Source organism: Mirounga leonina, unplaced genomic scaffold (assembly GCF_011800145.1).
Source record: "Mirounga leonina isolate KUSES-001 unplaced genomic scaffold, KU_Mleo_1.0 Mir_234, whole genome shotgun sequence".
In the NCBI taxonomy this organism is placed as follows: Eukaryota; Metazoa; Chordata; class Mammalia; order Carnivora; family Phocidae; genus Mirounga; species Mirounga leonina.
The window spans coordinates 696046-708128 of NW_023270620.1; positions in this window are offsets into that span (position 1 = coordinate 696046).

The following is a 12083-nucleotide window of genomic DNA, read 5'->3' on the forward strand; positions in this document are numbered from 1 at the left end:
GGGAAGCCTGCTTCTCCCTCTCCCACTCCCCCTGCTTGTGTTCCCTCTCTCGCTGTGTCTCTCTCTGTCAAATAAATAAAAATAAAATCTTAAAAAAATAACTGGCTAATTTTCAATTTAATGAGTGTGAACACTCCCTGCACACACACCCACCCCTGCCACACACACAGAACTTGCAATGCCCTAAAGTCTTACAGTTTATTAAAAAAAAAAAAAAAAAAGTAGGAGCCTTTACTGACCTTGACAAAAATCTGGAATATTTCTGTAACTTTACCAATAATGATCTGTGAAGCTACATAATGCTTTTGTAAACTGTTAGTAATAAAAATAAATTTTAAGTAGGGGAAAATTTAAATTAGCTTCCTCTTCTCTCTGTGGAAAAGCTATCACTAAATCTTTATCATCAGAAATGCAATCAAGGGGCGCCTGGGTGGCTCAGATGGTTAAGCATCTGCCTTCGGCTCAGGTCATGATCCCAGGGTCCTGGGATCAAGCCCCACATTGGGCTCCTGGCTCAGCGGGGAGCCTGCTTCTCCTTCTGCCTCTGCCTCTCTCCCTGCTCATGCTCTCTCTCTCTGTATCTCTGTGTCTCAAATGAATAAATAAAATCTTAAAAAAAAAAAAAAAGAAATGCAATCAAAAGGAATACACCAAAAATGAGGCAACAAAGCTATTACAGAAGTGTGTCCAACATTTATATTTCTCCCCTGGATTTTGGAATGTTTGTGGTTTCATTAGCTTTTCAAAATTATTTTGGGGTGTAGTTTATATACTGCATAATGTGCTTATATGTTTCTCAGCTATTAAAAATTTATAATCTGTTAGGTATTTTTTTTCATTCTAAGTAAATTCTCATTTTCATACTCAATCTTGTGTCTTAATTTTTTATTCTTTTTCTTTCATGTACCAACCTCCCACACCCCCAAACACACACACACACAAACAACTGCCTGAGCATGACATCCCACAAAACCTGGATCCACTCCTGGCATTTCTTGGAGGAGTGCCTGACACCCCGAAGCTCTCAGTCAGTGTTCACTATGATTGCTGTCCCTCGTGTTTTATATTTCTGAGCTTTGGGAGAAATCACGCTCTAAGAGATCAGGGCATTCAGGTTTGTAAGTGACAGTTTTACTTATCAAACTCAAATTCCTTTGCCCACTATTCAAAGCCTTCATTTTCTTGGTTCTAGATTACATCTTATGCAAACATTTGCTATTGTCCTCAAGTTGTATCCTTGGTTCTATTGTGATTATTTTCTGTTCATTACTGACACTTTGCCTTTGCTTTAATTGAGGGAAAAATAAAGTTGACGTGAAAATGTTGTGTATATACTGTATATTTTAGTGAAAAAAATTTCTAAGTCTCAACTCAAGCATACTCGTAACTCTGTGAAATGAAAGTAAATTTATGTACAGAAAACATACATCTACACACAATTATACTGCTGGCTGTCTCTGAATTGTACATGGTTATTATTTTATTTTTTATATATTTCTGTAAATGCTGACTGTTCTATAGTAAACATTTATTCAGAAAAACATACTTAAAATGAAGTGAACGAAGTAGATTTTACTTAGTTATTTTTAAAGGGGAGAAAGTGTCTTGAGTAAAATGTGCCTTTATTCAAACTTTTCAATAGGCCATTCTTAGGAACCTGGTATTCTAATTGGAGCTTAAAGGCAGGAACCTGGCATTCCTGTGATCTACTCCCAGAAATGGTATTAACTTATTCAGTAGCCTTAAGCTCTTCACTTAACCTTTTAGTTTACCCCTTTATAAAGAGAGGATAATAGCCATTCTTGGTGAATTACAATGGCAAATTAGCTTAGGTTTGTAAAGGGTTTTAAAGACGAGTCTCTGTATTAAATTGCTTTGTAATTTTTGGTATCAGTCAAAGAAATAATGATGATGGTAATTAATTATCTTAAGTGTCTATGTTCCCATGGTAAAAGAAAACAGAACTTTAAAATAATGTATAGCGTAAAAGCTTGGGATGGAGGCAAAATGGCTTGGGGAATGAAAGCAGGCGGGCTTGACAATGAAAGTCAGGGGAAAGCATCAGTGTGTGTCTTTTCTCCAGGACCCACAGAGTTGGTTCTTTATAAAATTTTATTTATTAGGTACCTTTGAGTCTGAGGGGTAGTCAGGGAATCTGGGTTGAAAGACAACATTCTTGGCAATGTTATTTTAATATATGAATAGAATGGAGGAAAAAAACTCTATAAAATTGAGAAATGATTTTAATGAAACCTCTTCCGTGTGAGGTAGCAAACTGAGAGCATAATGTCACTTTCCTAAGCTATTTTCTGCTGATCAAAAATAAAATTCTCCAATCCTAATTCAACCTAAACTTAACTTAATGAGGAGGGAGGGAGGGTGATGATTCTCCTGTAATTTCTGAGGTTTAAGAAATTAATGGACTAAATGGAAATACTGATTAAAGTCAAATGGTTTTGAAATATCTTCTAGAGGCAAATGTTACCAATTTTTATCTTTATAAATCATTTGCTCATAGTAAGTCAAAAAATATTAGAGGAGAAAAAAACATGTTTTTTACATCATCAAAAGTGTAAGCGAAGAAAACAATATTATGGAATTGGGGAGGGGGAAGGGTAGCATTTTCCCTGAGGGTGGCCGGGCCTGCTTAAATACTGACAAAAGGCCTGTTTAATTGTTTAAGAAAGTAGATTATGTCTTTGATTTCTTTTGAGGAACACAAGTTCGAAATCAGTAGTGAACATGTGGTTTGCGTTGGGTTCATGTCAATGCGATTTGTTCCAGGTCTTATATCTCTAACTGTCCTGGTCTTATCAACATCAGACTGTGAAGGAAAAAAGGTGAGTCGTGAAGCTCGATCTTTCAGAAGCAGAATGTAGTACAGGAGACATTATATGACCTTGCCCAATGCCCTGCAGTGAGACCGCATCCTCGCCTTAATCCTCATCCCTCCCACCAGTGTCGCAGGGGACTCCCCTCCCCCCAACGCCCGTGCGGAGCTTTGCTGTGCAAGTAGAAAAGCTGTCAAAGGCAATTTTTATAAAGTAAGGTGTCCCCTTCCAGACCCAAACCCTAAGAGTCAGCCAAAAACTGGCCCAGCAGTTTCACATACTCTCAGCAGCACCCAAGGAAACTTGTCGCCCATTATAAAAGCTTAGCGGGGGTTGATTTTGCAAGTTCTGGCTCTAATTTTGTTCTTTTGAACAAGGGGTTCCTTGCAGGTTTACAATTTTCTTGATTTTACTTGCTTTGCCGTTCTGATGAGCAGCGAGTAAAAACATAGCTCAGTGCTAGGAAGTATTATTCATGGATTTGCTGAAGACGTTATTTACATTGTTCTTTTAGATGTCAGGAAAGAACACACTGTTTCCAAAGTCATGGACTTTTTGTTGTGTTGTGAAAGAAACATATCCAAGGGCCTCTGCCTCTGTTTCAAGATACTCCCTGTCTGATTTTCTGTCTGTAATGTCTCAATCACTAAAATAAAAGGAAAACATAAGTATGGAAGGAAAGATTCCAAAATTTCTTATGGTTCTTGTGACTAAATGCTTTGTTTCTGGGATACATTTTTGGTCAGTTAACTAACAAAGAGAGTCATTATTATATAAGGAATATTAATACTAGTAAAAGGTTAAATGTCATAAGGTAATATTAGAGTACAGTATGATGTGTATTTTAATAACCTAACATCTTTCACAGTTTGGCATTTATACTAAAGAACTTCACCTTCTGAGATTTTGGTATTATCTTTTTCAGAGTAATTTTTATGTGTTTTGCATAAACAAATAAATTTGAATAGCAATTTAAAATTGAAGTGAACTCTGGAAATTCTTCACAGTTTTCTTTAATCACTAATTTGCACTTACTAATAGACTCCCTAAGAACTGGGTTGGGAAATCAAGGAGTTAGAATGACTCAGTTGCCTGAATAGAATTCAGCTAGAGAGGGCATTAAGAGCCCTTGGTTTTGGGGCACCTGGGTGGCTCAGTCGTTAAACGTCTGCCTTTGGCTCAGGTCATGGTCCCAGGGTCCTGAGATCGAGCCCCGCATCGAGCCTCGCATCGGGCTCCCTGGTCCACGGGAAGCCTGTTCTCCCTCTCCCGCTCCCCCTGCTTGTGTTCTCTCCCTCGCTGTCTCTCTCTCTGTCAAATAAAAAAATAATAATAAAAATTTAAAAAAATAAATTAAAAAAAAGAGCCCTTGGTTTTAACACCAACTCTCTCAGTTTAAGAGGAGAAAACTTGCTTTTGAAGCAGGCAGGCTGGGTCTGACAACCCAGGGGAGGGTCCCATAGGACCAGCCACGAGGGTCGTTGGCTTCATGCAGGATAGAAATCAAATATGAGCTGGAGAAAGTGAAAACAGAGCTTATTTAATAGCCTGAGTGACAGACAGAATAGCAGACAGAGTGCCTGGGAGACTTGGAAGGGAAAGGAGGATGCGTCTCACCATCATTTGGGGCTAAGGGTGTATATTGGAATGGGGTCTAGGGTACGTGTTCCTTCAGGAGTCCAGGGTAGGGTCCAATCACAGGTGAGTGTCCAGTGAACAGTAAGTAGTATTCTATAATTTACCCAAGGCAGGGATATTGATGCCAGCGTCAGTTTTGTTTGAAGCTGAGTTTTGTTTGAAGCTAATGTCCCGGAACATGTTCGGAATCTGGCTCTTCTTAGGTGATAGCAGGTGTTTGGAGCCTAAAATAGAACTCAGAGAATGATTAACTTTCTCGTGCCCCCCCTTGAGGTGGGAACATAGCTCCTTTGGCTTATTCAGGGATAAACTATGGAATGTGAGTAAATGGGGCCCAGCCGAAAAACAGCAGAGATGGAGCCTTTCTAAAATGGAGTCCCTTCAGCTTCCCCATCTCACTTTCACCGGCAATCTTTAGACTCTTCCCTCCACCTTATTAATTCCCTTAGTGTCATTACCACGTATTCATTTAAATGTAGTCCATTGGCCATAGATCCTAAAAAGGGCAAGAAAGTTGAGATTCTAGGGGTTTTTATTTAATTGAGCTTCAAGAAACATCTTTTGAAGCCAAACATTAAGTATTGTGCCTTATCTATCCTGAGCACACTTGGCCAAAGTGTTGACCGCAAGTTTGGAGGCCATATGCTTCTTCTAATGGTCTTCTGCCAAAGAAGGATCAGCACATGACCATCACACTTTGATCTACACCTAAGTAAAGCTGAACTTTCCTAGGGAAAATTACAAATTGTTTTACATTTTTCATTTTAGTTTCTTATCTACCCATGTGGGTTATTAACGATTGCCCATATCCATTGAGTTCCACTCAGTCACACTTCTCTAACTTTCCCTGGGTAACTTGCAGTGGACACTGTGAGTAAAACGGTGGGCCACTCATGATTAAAGTCCTTGAGAGTTTTCTCAAGTAAATAATATGAATCACTTTTGAAAAGAATACAACACTATCACAGTCATATACTCTTAATTGAAATACAAATCTTGACCACTGATTTGCCTTATAGTTATGTGTTCCTCGGGTAACAATATTTTAGGAAATAATAAGAATAACTAGCATTTATTGAACACTTAGTACACTTAGTATATACTAAGTTCTCGCTCTATGTTTCACATTCATCATCTCAAATGCTTTCTACCACAACCTCAATAAAGAAAATTTAGGTTAAATATTTTGACATTCTACTTGATAATCAGAGTTTACTACGAAGTAAAACAATAATATGGAAAATCCAAGCAATAACAAGATAATTTAGGCAAAGCACCTAATTTACACTTTATTGAATTATGTAAATCTAGGTAAAATAAGTTATTTTCCATGTAGATGTATGTGCACACCTTTAGAAGTGTTTGGATCATTCAGGTAGTGCTCTGGTTCAATTTTTTGTATCTGAATAGTTTTTCTAAGTGATCTAAAAGTTTCTTGTGTTTGTTAAGATTAATGAGAAAGTCCCTGTGGGAATTCAACCAGTGTTTTACTAATAAGTGCTCCATAAATATTAGCCTGTCTTGTTGCTATTGTTTTGTTATTCATTCATAAATTTATTCAATAGTATTTATTGAGTGACTTCTATGTACCAAATATTGTTCTAAGCAGCAGGAATACAACAGCAAGCAAAATAAACAAAAATTCCTATCTGGCCATGAATAATGAGAAAAGATTTTGTAAGATAGGACTAGGCTGGAAATGAGTTTTATAATAATGGCAACTTCTGAATAATGCTTATTGTTATTTCTCACTATTATATCCCTCTCCTGGACATTGTGACAGTTACTGAGATGTCTGTAATTTTAGCCAATTTGACAGTCCTTTAAAAATTTTTACTTTTTTTAAAAAAATTCATTTGGCTATATTTATAGAGTGCCTCCTATAAGACAGCTATTCCTCTGAAAAGGCAACTCAGAGACATTTAACACTGAAGTGCTAAAATTTTGCACTTACCTTTCTTAAATACAGAAAAATCTTGCATAGACACACAAGTGAAAGCTATAGTAAGGGGGAAGTATCCAGAATGTTAGTATCAACAATTTACTGCCCAAAACAGAGACAGTGACAACTTTTCACACTTGTCATCTATCATGGGTGGGATAGTAGCATAGTTCAGGTATTTGTCCATCCAAGAATTGTTAGGGGTTGAGTAGAACTCCCGGGGAATCTGTGGGCTGCCTTCTTTTGGACCATTGAGCAATGCCTCTTGACGCCCAGCCTTCTGTTCCTAAAGGAGTGAAGTTCAGAAAAGGCATCTTACAGATGTGACAAAGTCTCTGAGCCTAAACACCTTGATTTATGGATTTGTGGCCTGAGGCGCAGAAAGAGGTGCATTAGATGCAAGAAGTGACAGGGGGCTAGGAGAGGAAGGAGGGGGCAGAACCAGACCTACTTCACGATGGGCATTAAGTGGTGATTGGTGGTGAGGGGGCATACCCACTGGGTGACACTTACACAGGACTGTCCCCACATGGAAAACTGATGAAAGGAAGATTTTGGATAAATGAATTACTCATCCATTTTTTTTCTTGCAGGAGCATTTTTCTTTTGTTTAAACTTTTTGGAGGTGATAAAACTGTATGTATCATTATACTAAGACACTAAAATTCAATTTGAAATTGAATAGTTTAAAGAGAAAGTATAAAATTCAGCCACGAAAATAGCCACCAATTAAAGAAGAGGGAGGGAAGAATCTTTTTTAAAATAAAATTTCTCATTGTTTAAAATTACAGCCGGGGCGCCTGGGTGGCTCAGTTGGTTGGGCGACTGCCTTCGGCTCAGGTCATGATCCTGGAGTCCCTGCTCTGCAGGGAGCCTGCTTCTGCCTCTGACCCTCCCCCCTCTCATGTGCTCTCTCTCTCTCATTCTCTCTGTCTCAAATAAATAAATAAAATCTTTAAAAAATAAAAATAAAAATAAAAAAAAATAAAATTACAGCCAAAGTGATTTGGGGTTTCAAATATATGGAGACATTTGAGAAATTGTTTACATGCTACAGTAACTTATGTAAGGAAGTTACATGGTATGAACTTCCTTTTAGAAGGTGTATGAAAAATATTTGAGTTTTAAGCTGAATTGAAGTACAGTATTTAAATGAGATAAGTGGGGGGGCTTTGTTAATTTTCTTGAATGTTAATAGATATCATACATAAATATATTGCACTAATAAGCCAGCCGGTAGCTTAGTAGACAGCAGGGTCAAAAACTAATTAAAGAAGCAAATTTTCGGTTAGAGTACATTGTTTCTCAGAGACCTCTATAATTTCCTTTATTTATGAAAAATTGTGCAACATCCATATCAATATAAAATACTTGTAATCAAAATATTATTTGTTCATGGAAATCTATAGTAGAACTACAGTAGTGATACAATGTCCACATCTCAGCAACTGTTCTGAAATTAAAACAACTTGTGTGTCAAGAAGGGGATGTGGTCTGATGAATCAAGGAAACCTCAAGGTTTGGACTGGCAAAAAGAAATGGACAGACTGTTCCAGATGGATGGATTTAAATGAACAAGGACAAGAAGAAAAGAAGAAAGACTTACATGACCATGAGAAGATGGATTTAGGGAAAACAAGGGAAGAAATGGCAAGTGGGTTGTTTAGAACCAATTACAGAAGGGCTATGCCTCCTATCATATTAATGTATGAATCCTTTGAAGTTATTAATATTTAATATTTATAGTTACTGTTTGTAATAGTTTAATTGAAGAAGGATGGAATGAATGAGTACTTACCATCTATTGAATAAAAATGTTGATATAACAGATGAGTTCACCTTTGCAATTAATTTTCCACAAAATTCTTATACTTGAACATGTGGAAGCTGTGTTTTCCTCAGGTTCTGGGCAGTCTGTTGAGTATCACTGAGTATGAAAGCAATGTACAGTTCCAGAAGACCCGTGCTTCCTAGGGGAAATAACCTAGAATGGGTACACTGTAATGTGAGCCATAAGGAGAACCCTTGGGGTGGAGGTTTAGATGGACACCCATTAAGCCCTGTATTTACTAAAATTGCTTCCTTTTGCCTGGAAGGAAAATGAGGAAGAATTTAGTTTTAAAGTGATAAAATCTTGTGTAAATCTAGTTTAAATGACCTAACCTAATGAATAATTTACTTCTAAAAAAAGACCTTTTATATTTGCTCACTGTAGAATCAAACATAACAAAAAATTTAATCACTGCTTTTGTGCATTACCAAGCAATATTTATTTTGTTGAAGTAAATACAGAACAACGCATATCTATAAACAATTACTCTCTACAGTGTACCACTTCATTTAAGGATGAGCAATTTCTGTAGTTGAATAGTAAGAAATAGTTGACTCTTGTGTTCTTCCAGAAGGGGAGGTTACAGTTTTGTGTTTTACTGCTTTCAGTAAAAAGAAAAAAAAGTCTGAAGATGAGTAGAAGAGAAAGCAAGAAAAATTATGGATAGCTTTACATGTAATTAATAGAATTGGTGATCACGTTTAAGTCCTCTCTTTACCAATGCAGAATGGAAGTGAATTTTAAAATTGTTACACATTATATATTTTGCAAGGTTTTAATTAGTAAAGAAAATCAGCCTTAAAATTGTCTTCAGCAAGTTAATTATATCATTAATTAACAACTTGAAAATAGATTTGGACAATGATCTTTAAAAGTCTAGTTGATATGTTTCATGGATCCTGTGATTTTTATAATTTAATATTAAAATACATTTATTGGAAATTCAGCAATTTGAATAAAAGCTTGTGCTTTTTTTTTTTTTTTAAGATTTTATTTATTTATTTGACAGAGAGAGAAAGAGAGAGCACAAGCAGGGGGAGCTGCAGAGGGAGAGGGAGAAGCAGACTCCCGGCCGAGCAAGGAGCCTGACATGGGCCATATGGGCTTGACGTGGGGACCCTTGGATCCCAGGACCCTTGGAACATGACCTGAGCTGAAAGCAGACACTTAACCGACTGAGCCACCCAGGCGCCCCAAAAGCCTATGCTTTCTTACATTTTTAGTACTTCAAGTAATAAGTGACTTTTATGGCATTTCAAAAGATCAATACATATTTATTTGGTTAGTAAAATTGAAATGCCGAGTTATATATTTGTGCACGTGAGAGTACGTCTTTTATTTTTTATGAACGTCTTTGAATCCAGGGTGAATGATTTAACGAAGATAGCCTGAAAGAATACTGGAACTTTGGCCAACCAGCTGAGAGGATGGAACTTTCCTTGTGTGGAGTATGGCAAGAAGGCACCTCTTAGTTTTCTCCAGGAAAGTGAGGAGTAGGGTGGGAGATGGGGTGGGATGTGTGATGAGGGGCAGGATTCAAGGGAAGAGCTGCCCTGAGACATAGGTTAGACGTTTGGGGTCTCCATATTTGTGGAGCCCAGCCACCTCTCTTACTGGTCTCATCTAGTCTCTCTGGCACCTCAGAATTCCTAGGGAAATTCGTTTTCAGAATTGGACTATTTGATTCAGAATGCAGATTTTTTTTCCCCCTAGGAAACACTGGCAATCTGTGTAGGCTTCAGTAAAAGTTTCACACCACTTCCTGAATTTGACATTAGAATTTGCCTGTATTGTTACAAGGTTGAGGGCTGTAGGAACACCGGCAGACACCGGTAGGCGTCTTGGCTAGGTTTCTCTAGGTTTAGAATTTAATGTGGATTTATTAAATCCACAATCTGAGATGGGCTTGAGTGATTTAGGAAGGAGATGAAAGACAGAAACCATAGTATTCTGACAATAAGTTTATTAAAAATCCATCAATGTTACGTTTATTACATGAGAAATGTACTTCATATTTGGTTTAAATCCACTTTCCAATCTTCATCACCAGATTAGCTCCAAAAGATATTGCATTTTACAAATTCCAAGAGATTAAAAGGGGGCAATCAACTTGGAAAAAAAAATGCAATAACTTGACACTTGTTTTTCATAGAGGATCAGATTTTCAAAGGGATTTTGTTATTAAGTATCATTAGGGTTAGGCTTAATATCAGGATCCATATAACGAGTCCATGTTACATCCACATTATGGTCTGAAAGGGCCAATATGTTTTTGAGATGTGAATAGTTTAGCTCCTGTTTATTGGTAGGGCTTGATAAATAGCCCCCGATGTGCTTTAGAATCTTTCTTATTATATTGTTTTCATGACATTCTTTTGAGTTAAGAGATTACGACCAACTGCCAATTATACTTAAGTGTTGGAAGGCAAGGGCAGCAGAAAATTGTGGTACATTGTTACGACAGCCCTGGTGAACTAAAACAATGAATGAAGAATATGAAATCAAGAAATAGAAACTTACAGATTCAAGTATCAGTTTTTAGAATTCAGAGGTATCTTGGAGATCAATGGGCCCAATTACCTCATTCTGCAACTGAAGAAACTGAGTTATAGAGAGAACTTTGTAGCTCCTAGAATGGGAATAAGACAGACCCCTTCCATAAGACCCCCATTCCTAGTCCTCCTGGTCTCGCAATTGCTTGCTACGCTTAGAGAGAAAGGATCTATAACCAAAGTTCAAGAAGGCTGCAAGTAAAAGGGACCATATGGATGAATGCATCTGATGTTCAGATTACTCAAACATCATTTTTCTGAGACGATCAAGGAGGGTATCAAAGAGGAGGTAAGGGGTATATGTGTGTGTATGTGTCTGTGGTTCTGTCTGTGTTTTGTTTTAATTTTTAGGCTTGAAGGATAAGCAAATTGGAAGGCAGGGTGGTGAAAGGAGAAATTTCAGTTAAAGCGAGTCGGTGCACCCAGGTGTAGTACGAATGCAGTGGGTGTGTTTGGACAAGGTGAGGGATCAGTTTGATCGCTGGAATTAAAAAAAAAAAAATTAAAACAAAGGTTCCTGTGGAGGTTTAGTACAAATAAAACTGGAAAGGTCACAGAGGCCACGTTGCCAAGAGTCAGCATGGGGAAGGAAGGCCATTCTGTATGGATAGCGACATTAGGCCTCGCTGGGTGAGGGAGTTTGCTTTGATTTGGGGCCCAGGTGTCCCATCTGTCAGGATTCATTACTCTTCTCCCGGGCAGGAGGTACAACCGATGGGTAATTCAGATCTGATTATAACAGCATCTGGAAACTACTATAATTTTCTTCCTGCTTTTGATTCCTCAAACCTGGTCATTTGAGTAAATGCACGTGTGCTTTATATGTATATGCACAAGAGAGGGACCCCCAGGTGAAGCCCCAAATTATTACACGTTTGTTCAAAAAGTGTCAGCCTCCTCTAGCTGATCTCATGCTTCTCTGGGCATTAGAATGCCATGAAAATCTCCCACAAGAAAGTGAACCATAGCTCTCAAGGCCATATGTTTTTTGAGATAGAATGTTTGTAACTTGCACTATTCCCAAGAGGTGGAAGTGTTTCTGGAGGGGGATTACATCTATTTATCCCTGTACATCTCTGAGGGGAAAAGTATTAAAAGAAATTTTATGTTGTGCAAATACTCAGTAATAGCCATTTTTATTACACATGCATTAAGAATTCTTGCAATGTCGATGGACAAATTTTATATTTAGTGTACTATTCTTGCAAACATTCCTTACAAGTCATTTAGGTCATGTGGCAGTTACTGCAGAAACATGGTACCTTATTTTTTCATATTTATATAGGTTG